This window comes from Chiloscyllium punctatum, chromosome 32, assembly GCF_047496795.1.
Source record: "Chiloscyllium punctatum isolate Juve2018m chromosome 32, sChiPun1.3, whole genome shotgun sequence".
NCBI lineage: Eukaryota > Metazoa > Chordata > Chondrichthyes > Orectolobiformes > Hemiscylliidae > Chiloscyllium > Chiloscyllium punctatum.
The window spans coordinates 9,680,180-9,701,685 of record NC_092770.1 but is presented as its reverse complement, the minus strand read 5'-3'; the positions used below and the strand labels follow the sequence as shown (position 1 = coordinate 9,701,685).

Below are 21,506 nucleotides of genomic sequence, written 5' to 3'. Positions count from 1 at the left end.
TGTAGATTATAAATGGAAATATATTAACATAGTATCTTTGGATAATACAATTTAAAAACCTGAATGGTAAAAGCAATCATCCATTGTTTTCAGCTCTTGAGATCTTACCTTCCTTTCACTTTTGGAAGGATTAGAAACATTTGCATCATAACTCTGTACACTGAAAGCAAACTAAAGAGATTTGTTAGGGGCTGTGCAAATTTCTCTGTAATTTTAACATTTGTCTGAGTTATACTGTACCATTCAGTTATCATTTTTAGAGTAAATTGGTCCAATATATCTTTAATGAGAATGCGATCAAAATTTTGACATGAAAATTTCTTTCATTATCTTGTATTTGCCTGCTCTGAGTTATTTTTATACGCTTGCATTTTGAACTAAAGGTGAGATCTTTTAAACCCATATGAGTAACATATAATGTTCATTATAAATATGTGTAATTTTCATTTTCAGTTGCCTTGATCTAATATATATTAATGTACTGTTAATTAGTATATGATCAATTTAAGTTCCTTAGGCTGCAAACATCCTCTGAGTAATTACCATTCCTTTAGTAGTACAACATAAACCTTGGTTTCTCTGCTTTTTGTCCAGTGAAGTCATGAATATAAAAGAAGAAACTGATTTTAATACATTCCCAATCTTGGTTTCCTGGCTTGCATAATTGCAAGGCTCTTCAAAAGTGCTCACAGAAATATTTTGCCATCACCATTCTAATAATTTCACTAGATATCTTTTTGCAATCGGACAAAAATTGGGCCCTTGAAGACAGAAGCAGGGGAATATATTACTGGGAACGAAGAAATGGCAGAGGAATTAAATGGGTACTTCAGATCTGTGTTCACTGGGGAAGACACAAGCAATCTCCCTGAGGTAACAGTGGCTGAAGGACCTGAACTTAAGGGAATTTCTATTTGCCAGGATTTGGTGTTGGAGAGACTGTTAGGTCTGAAGGTTGATAAGTCTCCGGGACCTGATGGCCTGCATCCCAGGGTACTGAAGGAGGTGGCTCGGGAAATCGTGGATGCGCTGGTGATTATTTTCCAGAGTTCAATAGAATCGGGGTTGGTTCCTGAGGATTGGAGGGCGGCTAATGTTGTGCCACTTTTTAAGAAGGGTGGGCGGGAGAAAGCAGGAAATTATAGACCAGTTAGTCTGACCTCAGTGGTGGGAAAGATGCTGGAGTCTATTATAAAGGATGAAATTACGGCACATCTGGATAATAGTAACAGGATAGGACAGAGTCAGCATGGATTTATGAAGGGGAAATCATGCTTGACTAATCTTCTTGAATTTTTTGAGGATGTAACTCGGAAGATGGACGAGGGAGATCCAGTGGATGTAGTGTACCTGGACTTTCAGAAAGCTTTTGATAAAGTCCCACACAAGAGGTTAGTGAGTAAAATTAGGGCGCACGGGATTGGGGGCAAAGTACTAGATTGGATAGAGAATTGGTTGGCTAACAGGAAACAAAGGGTAGTGATTAACGGCTCCATTTCGAAATGGCAGGCAGTGACCAGTGGGGTACCGCAGGGATCCGTGCTGGGACCGCAGCTTTTTACAATATATGTAAATGATATAGAAGATGGTATCAGCAATAACATTAGCAAATTTGCTGATGACACAAAGCTAGGTGGTAGGGTGAAATGTGATGAGGATGTTAGGGGATTACAGGGTGACCTGGACAAGTTAGGTGAGTGGGCAGATGCATGGCAGATGCAGTTTAATGTGGATAAATGTCTGGTTATCCACTTTGGTGGCAAGAACAGGAAGGCAGATTACTACCTCAATGGTATCAAATTAGGTAAAGGGGCTGTTCAGAGAGATCTGGGTGTTCTTGTCCACCAGTCAATGAAGGCAAGCATGCAGGTACAGCAGGTCGTGAAGAAGGCTAATAGCATGCTGGCCTTCATAACAAGAGGGATTGAGTATAGAAGCAAAGAGGTGCTTCTGCAGCTGTACAGGGCCCTGGTGAGACCACACCTGGAGTACTGTGTACAGTTCTGGTCTCCAAATTTGAGGAAAGACATTCTGGCTATTGAGGGAGTGCAGCGTAGGTTCACGAGGTCAATTCCTGGAATGGCAGGATTGCCTTACACGGAAAGACTGAAGCGACTGGGCTTGTATACCCTTGAGTTTAGAAGACTGAGAGGGGATCTGATTGAAACGTATAGGCTTATGAAAGGACTGGACACTCTGGCAGGAGGGAACATATTTCCGTTGATGGGGGAGTGCCGAACCAGAGGACACAACTTAAAAATACGGGGTAGACCATTTAGGACAGAGATGAGGAGAAACTACTTCACACAGAGAGTGGTGGCTGTGTGGAATGCTCTGCCCCAGAGGGCAGTGGAGGCCCAGTCTCTGGATTCTTTTAAGAAAGAATTGGATAGAGCTCTTAAAGATAGTGGAGTCAAGGGGTATGGAGATAAGGCTGGAACAGGATACTAATTAGGAATGATCAGCCATGATCATATTGAATGGCGGTGCAGGCTCGAAGGGCAGAATGGCCTACTCCTGCATCTATTGTCTATTGTCTATTGTCTAATATTTTACTTTTTTGCTGAAAGCACATTTTCATAGATTTTCTGAAAATCAAAAGAACTGTGGATGCTGTAAATCAGAAACAAAAAGAAAAATTGCAGAAAGAGCTGAACAGATCTGGCAGCATCTGTGAAGAGAAATCAGAGTTAACGTTTTGGGTCAAGTGACCCTTCCTCACAACTTAAGCTTTTCCAGCAATTTCTGTTTCGGCATTTTCTTATCAACAAAGTACTGGTGTATTACAAATTCTTATAGATGTAATAACACTTTCTTTTTTTTATAGAACTGGCAATGCTAGAACTCTGAAAATATTATAAACAGGCAATAACTATCTTAGTACCTGTGGAAAAACAGAGAAATTAAAACTCTGATGTAAGTCTCCATGTTAAAATATTTACTGGTATTGACTGACCTGCCTTGCATGTCCAGCATTTTCTGTTTTTTATTAATATGTCATATGGATTTATTTTACTACACACACTCTGATTGACGTGGTACAGTACATAGGACTTCTTTACACAAGTTTTAATATAGTCCCTATCAGGGCCTAACAACTGTTTAAAAATAACACAAAAATGAATATTATGTGAAATAAAATTAAGTCTTGAACCCAATCTGCTTGAAGCATCATTACTCAAAGCTTGACCTTCAAAGAAAACCTGAAAATCTGTCACAGGAAAACATGATTTCAACTTGTGTTGTCACTGCATGTTAATGATTTTCTACTATAGTGTAATCAAATACAGACGCACAAGACAAGCCACTGCATAAATTTAAAATCTGGTTAAAAGCAATGTGTAAAGATAATTCAAATGAGCCTTATCATGCATGCACAAACACTTTTTTTGTTGTTAATGTGTAGCTTCAGTATCTATTACATTATATTAATGTTACATTTTATATTATTAGATCTTAAAACATATAGACTATAAATGTAAATCTACTTCTAGTACTTAATCCATAATTTCCAAAAAGTCCAACCAATTTATGTAAGACTAGATGATCTTGAGAGAAGAAATCCAAAAAAAATTTCAAGACTGGCATATATGGCAATTATAGAAAATTAAATTGCACTATGTATTTCACCAGCAAATACTGATATACTGTACAAGAGATCTGTTTGATATTTTAAAGTTGTGCATAATACTAGAAGGTACTGTCAGTTATGCTAGTATGCAAACATAGAAATTTTTCCTCTCTATTTGAAGAAATAATATACTCATTTGTACTTTTGATAAAATTATAGAAGAAAATATTAAAGACAAATGAAATGACTGTCTACAGCAATTTCCAGATTATTGTATTCTTGAAAAATAGTATAGGGAATTGGAATGATCTTAGTTTTTGTGTTTGAAATTCCAAATTGGAAATTATACATCTCATCCTTGGCATTTTAATCAAACTTATTAATAGGTCATACAGGATAGAAACAGGTCCTTCAGCTCACCATGTCTATGCCAACCAACAAATACCAAACTACACCAGTCCAACTTATCTGCACTTGGTCCACAATCTACTATGCACAGGTATTTTAAGTACTTATCCAGATACTTCTTAAAAATCCAAATGCTTTGACAGCTGTATAAAACTTTAGATAGATCACATTTGGAATATTGTGTGCAATTCTAATTGCCACACTATAGGAATGATGTAGAGGTCTTGGAGAAAGTGCAAGCAAGGTTTACTAGGATGTTGGCTTGGACTGGAGTGTATTAGATATAAGGAGAGGTTGGACAAACTTGAATTTGTTTTCACCAGAACATTGGAGTCTGAGGGGTGATCTGATGGAAATATATATAATTATGAGAGGGTTGGATAGGGTGGATGGTCAGAGGCTTTTTCCCAGTGTGGAAATGTCAAATATTAGGGGGCATAGGTTTAAAGTGTGAGGGGAAAGTTTAAAGGAGAGGTTGCACGGTGCCTGGAATGTGCTGCTAGGGAGGTGATAGAAGCACATATGATATCAACGTTTATGAAGTATTTGTGCAGACACATGAACAGGCAGTGTATAGAGGGATGCAGACCATGTGCAGATGTGATTAGTTTAGAATGGCATTGTGGTTGGCACAGGTGTGGTGGGCCAAAGGGCCTGTTACCGTGCTGTACTAATAAAACAAAAATTCAAGAGAATATATGGTTGACTCAAGCATGATGTGCCGAAAGGCGTGTTACTGCATTGTACTAACAAAAAAAAAACAAGAGAATCTGTACAGCAATTTCAGGCACATAATTTTAATGTGAGTCAAAGTAAAACCTATGAACAGATCAGATGCGTATGCAGTTAAGTGAACATAAACACACTTTAGTTAAACATTGTCTCAGCTCATTTGTCTCTCACATCCACCTTTCCCCAAAATCTTTTCCAGCCAAGGCACCAACGTCTAACTATATTCTCAGCTCCTTTATGAAATGAGTGGGCAAGATGAACTCTATATAGTCCACTTTAAAGGGAAATCCTTTGGCAGTTTGGAGTTCAGCGTCTGACAGTGAGCTGAATATAAAGACAACTCTCATGGGCTTGAGGCTGGGTTGAAATGGATAATAACATCTCTGGATCCATGATTATTGCTGCTTACTTGTTAAATACTAGTTCTGAAGAAGAATCATGCCAGTCAAAACATTACCTTTATTTCTCTCCACAAATGCTGCCAGAACCACTGAGTTTCTCTTGCATTCTCCATGCTTGTTTCAGATTTCCAGTATCTGCAGTACTTTGCTTTTATTATATGAAACAAAAGAACTTCCAGACTATTGCACACAATACCAAAGAAACACAAATTATTTTACAATATATAGAAATAATTGAAACAGTCTTATTACAAACTTCAGGAACAAAGAAATAATCTTTTTATCCTCAACCACAACCATACAAATATTTAAACCTCAGTGAAGAGACACCCTGTTTCCATACTATAGAGGTGTAATCCAGGTAGTTGTGGGAGTCGGTCACGACCGACTTGACACCGACATTTTTTACAAACCCACCGACTCCCACAGCTACCTGGATTACACCTCTTCCCACCCTACCTCCTGCAAAAATGCCATCCCGTATTCCCAATTCCTCCGCCTCCGCTGTATCTGCTCCCAGGAGGACCAGTTCCACCACAGAACACACCAGATGGCCTCCTCCTTTAGAGACCGCAATTTCCCTTCCCACATGATTAAAGATGCCCTCCAATGCATCTTGTCCACATTCCGCACCTCCGCCCTCAGACCCCACTCCTCCAACCATAAGAAGGACAGAACGCCCCTGGTGCTCACCTTCCACCCTACCAACCTTCGCATAAACCAAATTATCCGCCGACATTTCCGCCACCTCCAAATGGACCCCACCACCAGGGATATATTTCCCTCCCCATCCCTTTCTGCCTTCCGCAAAGACCATTCCCTCCATGGCTACCTGGTCAGGTCCATGCCCCCCTACAACCCACCCACCCACCCTGGCACCTTCCCCTGCCACCGCAGGAATTGCAAAACCTGTGCCCACACCTCCTCCCTCACCTCCATCCAACGCCTGAAGGAGCCTTCGACATCCATCAAAGTTTTACCTGCACATCCACCAATATCATTTATTGTATTCGTTGCTCCCGATGCGGTCTCCTCTACTTTAGGGAGACTGGAAGCCTCCTAGCAGAGCACTTTAGAGAACATTTCTGGGACACCTGCACCAATCAACCACACCGCCCTATGGCCCAACATTTCAACTTACCCTCCCACTCTGCCAAGGACATGGAGGTCCTGGGCCTCCTTCACCGTCGCTCCCTCACCACCAGACGCCTGGAGGAAGAACGTCTCATCTTCCGCCTCGGAACACTTCAACCCCAGAGGATCAATGTGGACTTCAACAGTTTCCTCATTTCCCCTTCCCCCACCTCACCCCAGTTCCAAACTTCCAGCTCAGCACTGTCCCCATGACTTGTCCTACCTGCCTATCTTCTTTTCCACCTATCCACTCCACCATCCCCCCAACCTATCACCGTCATCCCCTCTCCCACTCACCTATTGTACTCTATGCTACTTTCTCCCCACCCCCACCCTCCTCTCACTTATCTCTCCACCCTTCAGGCACTCTGCCTGTATTCCTAATGAAGGGCTTTTGCCCGGACGTCGATTTTACTGCTCCTCGGATGCTGCCTGAACTGCTGTGCTTTTCCAGCACCACTCTAATCTAGACTCTGGTTTCCAGCATCTGCAGTCATTGTTTTTACCCCCTTGTTTCTTTTCTAGCAAATGTTTGCATTCAATCAAAGCTATTTCTTGAGTCAATATTCTCTTCCTGTGATCATTAATTAGCACAGACACACAATGACACAGCGTGCCATGCCGCTCAGCATTTGTTAGTCAAAGGAATATGCATCTTGCTCTCAGTTCTATGCTACATGAATCTCTTACTTGCACCATGTGCCAACAGCATGCACACAGCAAATGGGAAACACTGCATGTGCAGCGAGACAGCAGCCAAAGTCTTAGAACAGAAGAACTAGGAGCAGGAATAGGCAAATCAGTCTCTCAAGCCTATTTAATATGATCATGGCTGATCCCATCTTGGCCACAACACATTCCTGCCCATTATCCATAAAATGTTACCCATTACTAGTTAAAAATCTGTCTACCTCCTTCTTAAATGTATTCATTCCGGTGTCCATCACCCTCTGGGCTGGCGAATTCCACAAATTGATGACCTTTGAGAGAAGTGATCCTCCTCATCTCTGGTTTAAATCTGCTGTGCCTTAGACTAAATCTATGACCTCTCATTCCACATTGCCCCACAAGGAGAAACGTCTTTTGAACAATGACTGGGATGATAAAGTGTAGGTGTATGTGCCTCTCCAACAAACCTTGAGAGTGCTGGATCTGGCTCTCTCTTTCAGCTACCAACCAATCCATGGAGACAGATAGTCACATACTTGAGGCAGCTGGACCCCAAATTATATCTGTACTCCTATAAATTCTGGCCTATCAGGGCCATTGCATTACAGATATGCAATTGCCACCCCTGTTCTCCTCCTGTGCGTATGGATAAAACCCTGATTGCCTACATCACTGTGCCCTTTGGGACTGGGACTAAACAGCCAGAACGATCCAAGTGCCAACGATCGGGAACATCTTTGGCCAGCTACAGAGCTTTTACAGGGAGGTGCTCACCAGGTTATATTCCCAAAATTTCTAAACCTGATATTCCCACCAATGTGTAATTCTGTGGCCAAGATACTCTTGTCCTCAGAGGTCAAGGAGGTGAATTCAAGCAGAGCAGACAGTTTCTCCACAAAAGTTGTGGATATCCTGATGGTACCTACAAAGCACAAGGGAGAGAAGGCAAGCAGCTAATGATTGGAAACTGTGTGCAATGAATTACACTGACAGCAGGGTAACTTGGGAAATGCAGTGGAATGAAGAATGGCATTTATTTAGTCGGAGGGTCATGGATGTCTTAGTATCCCTTCAGGAATGGTCATTCTCTTACGAGAGACAGGATTTCATTTCATAGTGGATGAACAGCATATCAAGCATCCCTTCCCTCTTCTGTACCCTTTCTGCCATGCTCTGCTTTCATTCCAGGAGAAGATTAAACAATTGAGGGAATATTTGTGATGTAAGTGGTGACATTGTGTTGGTAAGTGCTAAAATTTTGGGAGGTGTGGCTGGTGAGTGAATAGGCAGGGCAGCGACAATGTAGGGTCTGGGAGTTTGGGAGAATGACAGCAAGTGAGAGAAGATGTTGAGTGCAACCATGAAAGTGCCAGAGCATAAGCCATGGTACAGATGGGATAGTAGTTGAGATAGACTGAATGTTAAATTGAGAGAAGGGTGAGGCACTTGCTTGGAAGAAGTAGCAGTGCTAGCCATTCCTCCATGGTGTGGAGACCAGATTGCCATGGGTGACAACATTGGGCCAGTTACCAGAATCTGATATTGTGGCCTCCTATGCTAGTCCACCACCATGTAGGGCAGGTTCCGAATTCCAGTACTCATCCTTTTAAAGAAAGTAAGGGTACCAGGAACGCTGATCTTTCAGCAATTATCCACTGTTCTAGGAATGGTGCATAAGATGGGGCTAGAATTGTACAAGACAGACACCATTGGGGCATGGTATGTTGTTAATGAGGTGACTTTGATGAGATATCTTAAAGGGTTTCACTTGGCCTCAGCAAAAATAGCTGCAAAAACATGATGCAACTGACATTTAGCCAAAAGAAAACATAAAATTGAACTCAATGAATTCAATGATGTCATTATCCATTAGGAACTTGATCTTTTCTACCATTTAAGCTAATTCCTCTGGATTGAGTCCATAGGATGCTGTGTTATGGGTAACACATCCCTTACCTTATATTAACTGCTACATAACATTACATTACATATGGCCAGAGATGTTTTTATCCTGACTTATTTAAATAAATTGATTCACAAGTCTGTTATAGTGTTTGTAAGTCACTTCAATAGTTTGCTGAGAAATAGCATAATATTCTACTTAACTATTCAGGTACATTGATACTATCTCATATAATTTCTGAGGTGCCAACTTTCTGATTAATTTTCCAATCATTCAGATCTTTTATATCATTCCTTACTTCTTTCATAACTGCTCTGCCTCCCCAGAGAAAGATAACTGCACTTAACATCTTGCCTCCAACAGCATGATTCTGAGATTTTGACTTTTTCCCAGGTCTAATTTTCATTGTTTTCAAATGATTTTTAGCCAACTTACATGCTTTCATTAGTTTTTTCTCTGAATCTTGAGATATAAATAGCAAATTTAGTTCCTGAGCTTGGAAAATGTTTTATTCTTTGATTAATTTAAAAGATTCTCTTGTTTTATAGCTGTGTATCAGTTCAAAAGAGCTAAATCCAGTGGACACATAGGGACATTTCTGCTGGTAAACAACAAAAGGGAATTCCTTTATCCTAATCACCAGGATTGTTCTAATATTTAAAGTTTGGCACCATACTTCCAAATCTCCTTGAATTTGTGGATGATAAGGTGAATATGGAATTGGTTTATTCTTAGACTGTTCATTACATCTATGAATACTTGCAACAAGAATTTGAACCTTGACCTGGTTATATTTCTTTGGGTAATCTATACCTTGTTAAAAAAAAGTCTGTAACATTGTTACTATAGTTTTGCCCAAAAGCACTGTCTCAGAAAATCTTGTTGAAGCATCCATACTTGCTAAATTAAACTGATTCCCACTTTTGGTTTTGGATAAAGGTCAGGCACAATCTATTGACAATCCACTAAATGTTTCTTCAAAAGCTGTGTTAGAATTAAATGTGCAGGCTTAATTGATAGTTGAGGTTTTGACATTACCTGACATATAGAGCATATCTGGCAAAATTTACCCACATTTTTATGTAAGCAGAGCAATAAAAATGTTTTAATATTTTAGCTTAGGTTTTCTTACTATCTAAGTGACCTGACATTGAAATTTCATGGATCTCTTATAACATTTTGTTATAATTCTCAGATGGAACTACCATCTGATGCACTACCATCATTATTCGTTGACTGGTATTCAAGGTGATCTTGATTTCCTCATGAGGACTTTATTTTTTCTTTAAAAAAAGACCTGTGGCTGTTGGTCCTGGTTCAGTTTCTGTGTAGGCTGTTTAAAACAGCACTCCCATTTCAAGATCCCTCTGCTGCATTTCTATTAAAGGAGATGAGCTAACTGTGTCAACCTCATTTTAATTTTTATAGTGTCACATAATTGCATTTCATTATCATCTCCAGTTTTCTTACACTCCATATCTTCCTTGTTAAACACAGTCAGAAAAACATCCAGGAAATCCCTCCTGTCGCATTTCAAATTCTTTTACTTTTACTGCTAGTTTCAATATCCTTGGTGCAGCCAATGCTTGTTCATCACATTGATTAAATCAATGCTATCTATTAGGATTTGTTGCAAGATACAAACTACAATTTCTCCATTTATTAAGTCACTTTTTAATCTAAATTAATACAATGGGACCAGTTTCTAACTTCAGTGTATATCTCCATTTTTTTTCCTTCATTCGCCCCACTGGAAGACAAATTGTTTCATCAGCCAGCACTGTAACTGACTTGCTCCAGTGTCTCTCAATACAAGTTAAGTTGCTTTTCAACTTTCATTTTTGTTACAATGGAAGCATGTTATTTTGTTGATATCACATTTTTTTATATCACTTGATTTCACTTTCTCCTTTGTTTTCTCAGCATCCGTCCGTTTGTTTCTTCAAATTCTATTCCCAAATTTTCTATTCATCCAATTTCATTTTTCATTTCGATATGATAATTTACCCACATTTCTATATGAGTCATCATAGATATTTGTCAGAATTGTCACTTCTTAGATCTTTGACGTCTGTCCAAGCAGCAACAGAAACTGAGCGAAGGAAAACGAACCTGTGAGTGTACAACGGCAGCAGGATAAACACCTGAGGAGCAGGTCAGTCAGAGTGAATATGGAGTGTATCTAAGGCAAGCTCTAGAGGTGACATCACCACTCAAGAAGTGACTTAGGCCTGGTGTTCAGGAACCAGGTTCGTAGAGTGATAGAATAGTGTCTGGAGAGAGATAAAGTACTTGGTTTTTGTAGTTGTAGTCTGTTAGGAAGTGAGTGCAAGAGTGAGAGACCTGAATTTAGTGACAAGTGGGTAAGGTTATGTAATTAGTTCCTGGATTAATCTGTAATTAATACAGATTATTAATTGTCTGTAATTATTTAGATTGATTTAGTCAATGAGGTTTCAAATGACAGAATAATTGGCCTCATGGAATGCACTCCTGAAACGTGTAGGAAATAAGGGACACTTCCAGTGTCTGTGGTGACTATGTATGCAATACTCAGCTGCAGCTCCTAATTTACTGTATGGAGCATCTGGAGCTACAGGTGAACTCATTATGGGGCATCCATGATGCTGAGAATGTGATGGATAGCACATTTAGCAAGCTGGTCACACCACCAATCAGAGCTACACAGACAGTGACCACCAGGAATATGAATAAATGTGGGCAGGCAGTGCAGGAGTCCCTTATGGCCATTCCCTTTTCAGGCGATTTTGAATGTTTTTGGAGTATAGCCTCTCAGGGGAAAGCAGCAGCAGCTAAATCAGTAGCACCACGACTAGCACTGTTTTACAGCAAGGAGCGTCAAAGTGAAGATGAGCAGCAGTGACAGAGGATTCTATAGTCAGGAACACAGGCAATTCTGTGGCCACAAGCAAATCTCCAGGATGGTGTGTTGCCTCTCTGGTGTGAGGGTCAAGAATATCTCTGAGCACACACACAATATTCTGAAGGGTGAGGGTGAATCACCAGAGGCTGTGGCCAATATTGGTACTAACAACAGAGGCAAAAAGAGAAATGAGGTCCTGCAAAAGGAGTTCAGTGAGTTAGAAAGTTGAAAAGTAGGACCTCCAGGGTTATAATCTCAGGATTACTTCCTGTACCACATGTCAATGAAGCGAGGAATATGGAGATTGTCCAGTCAAATACATGGCTAAAGAGTTGATGTAGGAGGGAAAGTTTCAGATATGTGGATCATTGGTATGTCTTCCAGGGCAGGTGGGATAGGAACGGCCCCAATATCCTTACAGGTTTGCTTCTGTCACTTGGATGGGTTTTAACTACTGTAGCAAGGAGGTGCAGTAGATCAGCAAGTAAAATGACGAAGGAGTACTCAGAGACTAAGGCCAGTAAGATTAAGAGGAAGTGCAGACAGGGAGAGGTAACCGATAAATTGAGGTGCTGCATTTTGGAAAGGCAAATCAGGGCAGGATTATACACTAAATGGTAAGGACCTGAGGAGTGTTGCTGAGCAAACAGATCTTGGCGTGTAGGTTCATAGTTCCTTGAAAGAGGAGTCCCAGGTTGACAAGATAGCGAAGGGGTGTTTGGTCTGCACTGAGTATAGGAGTTGGGAGGTCATGTCGCAGCTCTACAGGTTAGGCCACTTTTGGAATACTGCATGCAATTCTTGTCGCCCTCCTATAGGAAGATGTTGTGAAACTTAAAAGGGTTCAGAAAAGATTTGCAAGGATGTTGCCAGGGTTGCAGGGTTTGAGCTATAGGGAGAGGCCGAATAGATTGGAGCTCTTTTCCCTGAAGTGTCAGAGGCTGAGGAGTGACCTTATAGAGGTTTATAAAATGATGAGGTGAGGGTGAATAGACAAGGATTTTTCCCCGGATGTGGGGATTGTGGGTAGGGGAGTGTGGAGTCCAAAATTAAAGAGCATTGGTTTAGGGTGAGAGGGAAAAGATTTAAAAGCGACCTAAGTGGCAACTTTTTCACACAGAGGGTGGTACATGTATGGAATGAGCTGCCAGAGGAAGTGGTGGAGGCTGGAACAATTTCAACATTTAAAAGGCATTAGGTTATATATATATGAATCGGACACGTTTAGAGGAATATGAGCCAAATGCTGGCAAATGGGACTAGATTTATTTAGGATAGCTGGTTGACATGGACGATTTGGACTGAAGGGTCTGTTTCCATGCTGTACAGCTCTCTGACTCTAACATAACAGGATTGGAGGTCTAAAGTGTATTTGTTTTAATGCAAGGAGTATGATAGAAAGGGTGAAGACAATTTGATGGGATTGTACTACAGGCTTCCCAACAACCAGCAAGTGATAGAGGGACAGATATGTGGAAAGATAGAAGAATGTAAACAACATTGTGGTGGATGGTTTTAATTTTCCCTACATTGCCTGGGTCTTACTTAGTGCAGAGGCTTAAACAAGAGTGCAATTTGTTAGGGGTATCCAAGACAGTTTTTGAAACAATATTTAAGTAGTCCAACTAGGCGACGGATCATACTGGACCTGGCAATGGGGAACAAGCCTGGCCAGGTTACCAATGTTTCAGTGGAGAGCCATTTCAGGCCCAGTGACCATAATTCTCTAAGTTTTAAGTTACTTAAGGTTGAGAGTAGTTCTCAGTTTGAAGTTTTGTATTGGGGTAGATTAACTGCCATAATATTAGGCAGGAACTGGAGAATATAGATTGGAGGTGGCTATTTGAGGGTAAATCAACATCTAGCATATGGGAATCTTTTAAAGGCCAGTTGATTAGAGTTCAGGAGCAGCGAGTTCCTGTGAAAGTGAAGGATAAACACGACCAGATTCGGGAACCTTGGAAGATAAGAGAAATTGAGAGCTTAGTTATAAAGAGAAAGGAGGCATACGTAAGGTTTAGGAAACTGAAGACAGACAGAGCCCCCAAAGAATACCAAGATAGCAGGAAAATTCTCAAACAAGGTATGAGGAGGGGTAAAACGAGCCACAAAATGTCTTTGGCAAACAGGATTAAGAAAACCCAGGTGTTTTTAAAAATATGAGGAGCAGGAGGTTAGCCGGGGAAAGGGTTAGGTCCACTCAAGAATAAAGGAGGCAGTTTAGGCATGGAGCCGGAAGAAGTGGGCGGCACGGTGGCACAGCAGTTAGCACTGCTGCCTCACGGTGCCAGAGACCCGGGTTCAATTCCCGCCTCAGGCGACTGACTGTGTGGAGTTTGCACATTCTCCCTGTGCCTGCGTGGGTTTCCTCCGGGTGCTCCGGTTTCCTCCCACATTCCAAAAATGTGCAGGTTAGGTGAATTGGCCATGCTAAATTGCCCGTAGTGTTAGATGAAGGGGTAAAGGTAGGGGAATGGGTCTGGGTGGGTTGCACTTCAGCGGGTCGGTGTGGACTTGTTGGGCCAAAGGGCCTGTTTTCACACTGTAAGTAATCTAAGAAAATCTAATCTAAGTGAATGAGGTCCTAAATGAATACTTGGCAAAGGTATTTATAAAGGATAAGGACATGGTGGGTGGTGAGTCTTGGAAGGTGTATGTTGTTATTCTACAGTGTGTCAACATAAGGTGTTCTTTGACATATATCCCAGAATTCTGAGGGTTGAGGAAATTGTTGAGGCCTTGTATGAAAGATTTGTATCCTCTGTAGTCATAGGAGAAATCCCAGAGGATTGGAGAACAGCCAACATTGTTCCTTTTTTTAAAAAGGGCAATAGGAATAATCTGGGAAACTACAGGCTGGAGAGACTTACATCAATGATAGTGAAATTATGGAGAAAATTCTTTGGAATAGGATTTACTTATATTTTGAAAAATATGGACTTATTAGTAATAGACAGTATGGCTTTGTGTGGGGGAAGTCATGTCTCAAAAACTTGACTTTTTGATGAAGTAACAAAGATGATTGATGAAGGCAGAACAATTGATATTGTCTAAAAGGACATTAGCAAGGTGTCTAACAAGGTCCTTCATGCCAGGCTGATACAAAAGGTGAAGTTACATAGGATCCACAGAGAGCTGGTAAGAAGGATACTGAACTTGCTCAGTCATAAAAGACAAAGAGTAGTTTGAGAAGTGATTTGGAGGAGCCGGTGTTGGACTGGGGCGTACAAAGTTAAAAATCACACAATACCAGGTTATAGTCCCACAGGCTTATTTGGAAGCACTAGCTTTTGGAGCGCTGCTCCTTCAGGTGATTGTGGAGAATAAGATCATAAGACACAGAATTTATAGCAAAAGTTTACAGTGTGATGCAACTGAAATTATATATTGAAAAAGACCTAGTTTGCTTGTTAAGTCTCTCATCTTTTAGAAGGACCATGTTGGTTTCAGTTCTTTCATAAATCCCAGAACTTTTTTTTTAAAAGTTACATTCTCAAGTGAATTTTAACAATAGGTACCATGTCAGCTCAGATAATGCATCGAAGGCACCCACCACCCTCTATGTATAGAATTTTCCACGCATATATCCACTAAATTTTTCCCTCTCACCCCTAGTAACTTTGTGACCCCTAGTATTTGATTCCCCCACTCTGGGAAATAGTTTCTTGCTTGCCACACTGTCTATATATCTCAACTTCCATTTTTTAAATGAAAATAATCCTAACCTACTCAACCTCTGTGCATCGCTAGCGCCCTGCTTCCTGGTGAACCTCCTCTTCCCCCCGCTCCAAAGCATCCACATCCTTTTGGTCATGCTGCAACCAGAACTGTATGCAGTATTCCAAATGTGGCCAAAACGAAGTCTTATACAACTCTAACATGACCTGCCAACTCTTATACTCAATACCCATCCCATGAAGGATGCCTTCTTGATCACTCTGTTGACTTGTGTTGCCACTTTTAGGGAACAGTGGACCTGAACACCCAGACTCTCTGTACATCAATTTTCCCCAGAACCTTTTCATTTGCTCTTTAATTGGATCTTCCAAAATGCATCACCTTGCATTTGCCCGGAATGAACTCCATCTGCCATTTCTCCACCCAACTCTCCAATCTGTCTATATTCTGGTGCATTCTCTGACAGTCCCTTTCATTATCTGCTACTCTGCCAATCTTAGTGTCATCTGTGAACTTGCTAATCAGAACATCTGTACCTTCCTCCAGATCATTTATGTATATCACAAACAACAGTGGTCCCAGCACGGATCCCTGTGGAACACCACTAGTCACAATTCTCCATTTTGAGAAACTCCCACTACTATTATGTCTCCTGTTGCCCAGTCAGTTCTTTATCCATCTCGCTCATACACCCTGGACCCCATGCAACCTCACTTTCTACATCAGTCTACCATGGGTACATTATCAGATGCCTTACTGAAGTCCACGTATATGACATCTACAGCCCTTCCCTCAATCAACTTTGTCACTTCCTCAAATAATTCTATTAAGTTGGTAAGACATGACCTTCCCTGCACAAAACCATGTTGTCATTCACTGAAAACCCTTTTCTTCCAAATGGGAATAGATCCTATCCCTCAGTATCTTCTCCAGTAGCTTCCCTACCACTGACATCAGGCTTACTGGTCTATAATTACCTGGGTTAGCCCTGCCCCCCTTCTATTAAACAAGGGGACAACATCAGCAATTCTCCAGTCCTCTGAGACCTCATCTGTGTTCAAGAATGCTGCAAAGATATCTGTTAAGGCCCCAGCTATTTCCTCTCTCACTTCCCTCAGTAACCTGGGATAGATCCTATCCAGACCCTGGGACTTGTCCACTTTAATGCCTTATGGAATACCCAACACTTTCCTCCCTCCTTATGCCAACTTGATCTAGGCTAATCAAGCAGCTATCCCTAACCTTAACATCCGTCATGTCCCTCTCCTCAGTGAATACTGATGCAAAGTACTTGTTAAGAATCTCACACATTTTCTCTGACTCCACGCATAACTTTCCACCTTTGTCCTTGAGTGGGCAAACCCTTTCTCCAGTTACTCTCTTTTTCCTTATAAGTGAATAAAAGGCTATGGGATTTTTCTTAACCCTATTTGCTATCTCATTACCTCTACCTTGTTCTTGCAATTTACATATTTACCATGCCTTTTCTGGCTGCTCTTGTTCATTTTCAGCCCATGGCCATTCTCAGCACATGGTTGGGGTTGCCCAGCTCCCACAGCTGGCACCTCCTGGCAGAGGGTGGATGTCTGTGCGCCCATGGTGTCCTGGATGTCTTGGGTCAATTTGTAAGTGCTTTGCTTGGCTTTCGAGGAAAAACAGAGCGAGAGAGCGCTCACAGAACACACAGGCAGTGAGTGATTGACAGATTAGAGTCCTCGAGATATACAGCACGGAAACAGACCTTCCGGTCCAACTCGTCCATGCCGACCAGCTATCCCAACCCAATCTAGTTCCACCTGTCAGCACCTGGCCCATCTCCCTCCAAACCCTTCCTATTCATATACCCATCCAAATGCCTTTTAAATGTTGCAATTGTACCAGCCTCTACCACTTCCTCTGGCAGCTCATTCCATACACGTACCACCCTCTGGGTGAAAAAGTTGCTCCTTAGGTCTCTTTTATATCTTTCCCTTCTCACCTTAAACCTATGCCCTCTAGTTCTTGTCTCCCCCACTCCAGACAAAATACTTTGTCTATTTATCCTTTCCATGCCCTTCATGATTTTATAAACCTCTATTAGATCACCCCTCAGCCTCCTACACTCCAGGGAAAACAGCCCTAGCCTACTCAACCTCTCCCTATAGCTCAAATCCTCCAACCCGGGCAACATACTTGGAAATCTTTGTTGAACCCTTTCAAGTTTCACAACATCTTTCCAATAGGAAGACCAGAGTTGCACACAATATTCCAACAGTGGCTAACCAATGTCCTGTACAGCCGCAAAATAACCTCCCAACTCCTGTACTCAATACTCTGACCAACAAAGGAAAACAGATCAAACGCCTTCTTCACTATCCTATCTACCTGCGACTCCATTTTCAAGGAGCTATGATCCTGCACTCCAAGGTCTCTATGTTCAGCAACACTCCCTAGGACCTTACCATTAAGTGTATAAGTCCCTCTAAGATTTGCTTTCTCAAAATCTAGCACCTCACATTTATCTAAATTAAACTCCATCTGCCATTTGTCAGCCCATTGGCCCATCTGATCAAGATCCCATTGTAATCTGAAGTAATCTTTTCACTGTCCACTACACTCCAATTTTGGTGTCATCAACAAAGTTGCTAACTATACCTCTTATGTTCATATCCAAATAATTTATATAAATGATGAAAAGTAGTGGACCCAGCACCGATCCTTGTGGCACTCCATTGATCACAGGCATCCAGTCTGAAAAACAACCCTCCACCACCACCCTCTGTCCTCTACCTTTGAGCCAGTTATGTATCCAAATGGTGGTTTTTCCTGTATTCCATGAGATCTTACCTTGCTCACCAGTCTTCCATGGGAAACCTTGTCAAATGTCTTACTGAAGTCCATATAGATCACATCTGCCCTCATCAATCCTCTTTGTTACTTCTTCAAAAAACTCAAGGTGTTTTTTGAGGTTAGGCAATAAAAGTTACTCAAACATGTAATCGCTAACCACAAAGTAAACAAACACTTAAGCACTGAACAAACAGATGGGACACCTGAAATTAACAAGGCAAGCACTCAGTAACTGCAGAACAAGCAGACACACCCAAAACAAATACTTAGAAACCACAGGATAGGACAGCACAGCTGGGGCCCCAGTCAATTTTGTTCCGCTGTGGAGCTATTAGTAGTAAAGCGAGAATTTGATAAGCGATCTCTCCATACTTTCTCTGCCTGACCGTCTTTCTTCTGGCTAGATCAGGTTTGTGACACATGTCCTGGCTCAAGACAGATCACACATGGGCCAATTAATGTTTTTTCCTTTGGAAAATTTAGGTAATGAATTTAGTACAGCTGACTACCCCCACAAGCTACTAAATCCTGAATTACTGATTGCCAATTAATTAACTTACTCGCTCAACAGACTATCTCCAAAAGATGTTGTGAACTGGCCAAATCATGGCAGCCTAAAACTCAGTTAACAATTTAGGAGCCCAAGTGACTACCTCCACAGGCCAAGTTACTACTCAGTTTCCAAATTGCAGTAGCTACCGGCTGGCAAATAGTTAAAGATGGTGATGAATTTATTTGCTTACCAGACTACCTCCATAGGCCAAATTGTGGCAGCCAAAGCCAATTTGCCGCATTCACTGGATCAGAATTGTGGTCACCCTCCGCAGTCCTCCAGCCTTTCTCTGGTTTGACCCGCTGGGGTAGGACTGGCCGCCAGGTCCGAATTGGACTAAATTTGGAGTATCAGGTTTGCTTACCCTGTTGAGAGACAAAAAGGGTCTGCCGACTAACGCCAAACTATCAGAGAAATTTGCCCAATAAATTAGAGATCACAAAGCACAGATCAGAGTGAAATTGACAAACAGTTTATTAGTACGGCAATATCACAGAAGAGGAACTGACTAAGCTGAAACAGTACAGACAGTCTGCCCAGACAGTCAAGAATTTCTCTTCCTCGAGCTGAGGATGAAGCCAGTTTTTAAAACAATCCTGTACAATAGGGAAAATATAATGTAATTGGAATATATTTGGAGATGGAGTCATCTAGTTACAATGATGCTAATCAGAAAACAGTTATCAGAGGAATATCCTAATTCTCTACACAAAGCAATATTCTGGCAGTATCGATGGATCTGGAGCTCCCACTCCTCTTCACAGATAGGTGCTGATGTCTCCTCTGAAGTGGTGAGCTGCTTCCTTTGTCTTAGCCTGGGAGTAGTGCTCTTGCTGGTGTCTCTCTGTCTGACCTGTCCTTTGTGTGGCTTTGGTATTTGCTGGGTTATGAAACTGCCCTTGGGGCTTTGGGATAGCTGTGGGTGGTGCTCTGTCATTGCTTGTGGGAGCTTGAAGTGTATTCCCTTGTCTGTGAGTACTGTCTAGTTTCGCTTGTCAGCCTGCTTGGTCGCTGCTGAGGCATTCTGGGTGTTTTAGTACATTTTGGCCAATTTTGCTTTTGTGGGCCTGTTATGGGTTGGCAAGGTGGCAGATCTTTTCCCACTCTTATCAACACATCACAGAGTCCTTTTCTGTGGTTACAGGAGGAGGGCGGGTGGGAGACACTACACATGTAGTGTATCGGGTTCAATCTCTGCCCAAATTATCAGTTCATTCACCTCCCCAGAGTGCAATTCAATTGCTCCCACTCAGCTCTCCCTGCTCCTGCCACTACTCCTGAAAATGGAGCATACTGATGCCTGAGCTAAGTCCGTTTAAGAGGGAAAACTTACCTTGCCAGCAAACCCCTGGTCCTCTCTCTCTCACTCCTCCCAAAAATGGAGGCTGCTGACATCTGAGGTAAGTCCTTTTTAAGAGGGAAACTTTACCTTGCCAGCAGCCCCGGTCCTCTCTCTCTCCTCCCGAAAATGTCATAGGAGGTAGAATCGTAGAAACCCTACAGTGCTGAAAGAGGCCATTAATTATATCAAGTCTGCACCAATCCTCTGAAGAGCAAATCTATCCAGACTCACCCTACCTCCATAACCCTGCATTTACTATAGCTAGTCTACCTAGATTGCTAATCCCTGGACACAATAGGGCAATTTGACATAGTCAATTCACCTATCTTGCACATTTTTGGACTGTGGTCTGAAAACAAAGCATCTGGCCGAAACCCATACAGACACAGGGAGAACATGCAGACTCCACACAGAATGACACCACAAGACTAGAATTGAATCCAGATCTCTAGCACTGTGAGGCATTACTGTTAACCATTGTACCACTTACCACCACTAGTTCCCCTGTGCCACCCTTGGTGGTGCTGGATGCAAAAGAAAAGTGACATCTTGGCTGATTATACGAAGACAGGGAAAAGTGGGATATGGACTGGTAGAGGAGCTCAATCCTCCATAAACATTTGAACTTAAATTTCTAGTTATACATTTCTAGTTAATCAGAATAATTCCCTGAACAACGACCTATACTCTAATCTTGGCATCCATCTTTGTCAGCATTTCCCACATCTCAGGGTACGCACCATCGACAGCAACCACACGTACACCCCATCCACAGAGTTTGGTACTGGACACGCACTAGCCTCACCATATCATTTAGAAAGCTCACACTGACTCACCTAATAGGTTCACTACTTCAATAATTGGTTTGGAGCTCACTGACACTTTTCATTACAAGTTGCTGTCAGGTCATTTTTTGCACAGGGTGCCATCTCATCCATTGCAACAGGATATATCTCAGACATCTTCTCTGGGATGGGGTGGCAGGTGATCTCTCACAATGCTCACTCTTTTTGTACATACTATGTTCTCACAGCATCTCTGCCATGCCTTATTTTACTTTTTTGCATATTGCTGCATCATTCAGAACTTATAGTTTCACAGTAATTCTGTCAGTTTGTCTTTAAACTCAGACGCAAAGTCAGGCAGCTTCTCATGGTTGCCATCAGTAATCATGCAAGACTGGACATATTACTGTGTGAAACTGTACTATGTCAATGTCACACCTGCAACATGTGCCAGCAGCTTACATGGCAAGAACACTGAATGTGCATCAACATAATTCCCATGTCTCGAAATCCAAGGAGAGTAGTCCTCAGTCAGGTCAAGTGGATCTGTCATCAGTCAGGTGATCTCACATTGACAGTCAAGAGCATCAACTGATTTCAGTATGGACTTGGACATG

General features: G+C 41.7%; 1 protein-coding gene across 13 annotated transcripts in view; it reads left to right on the top strand.

Moving 5' to 3' along the window:
• ppfia2 (PTPRF interacting protein alpha 2) overlaps positions 1 to 21,506 on the top strand; it is a 549,829-nt gene that overhangs the window by 449,709 nt on the left and 78,614 nt on the right. The window lies entirely within an intron of this gene.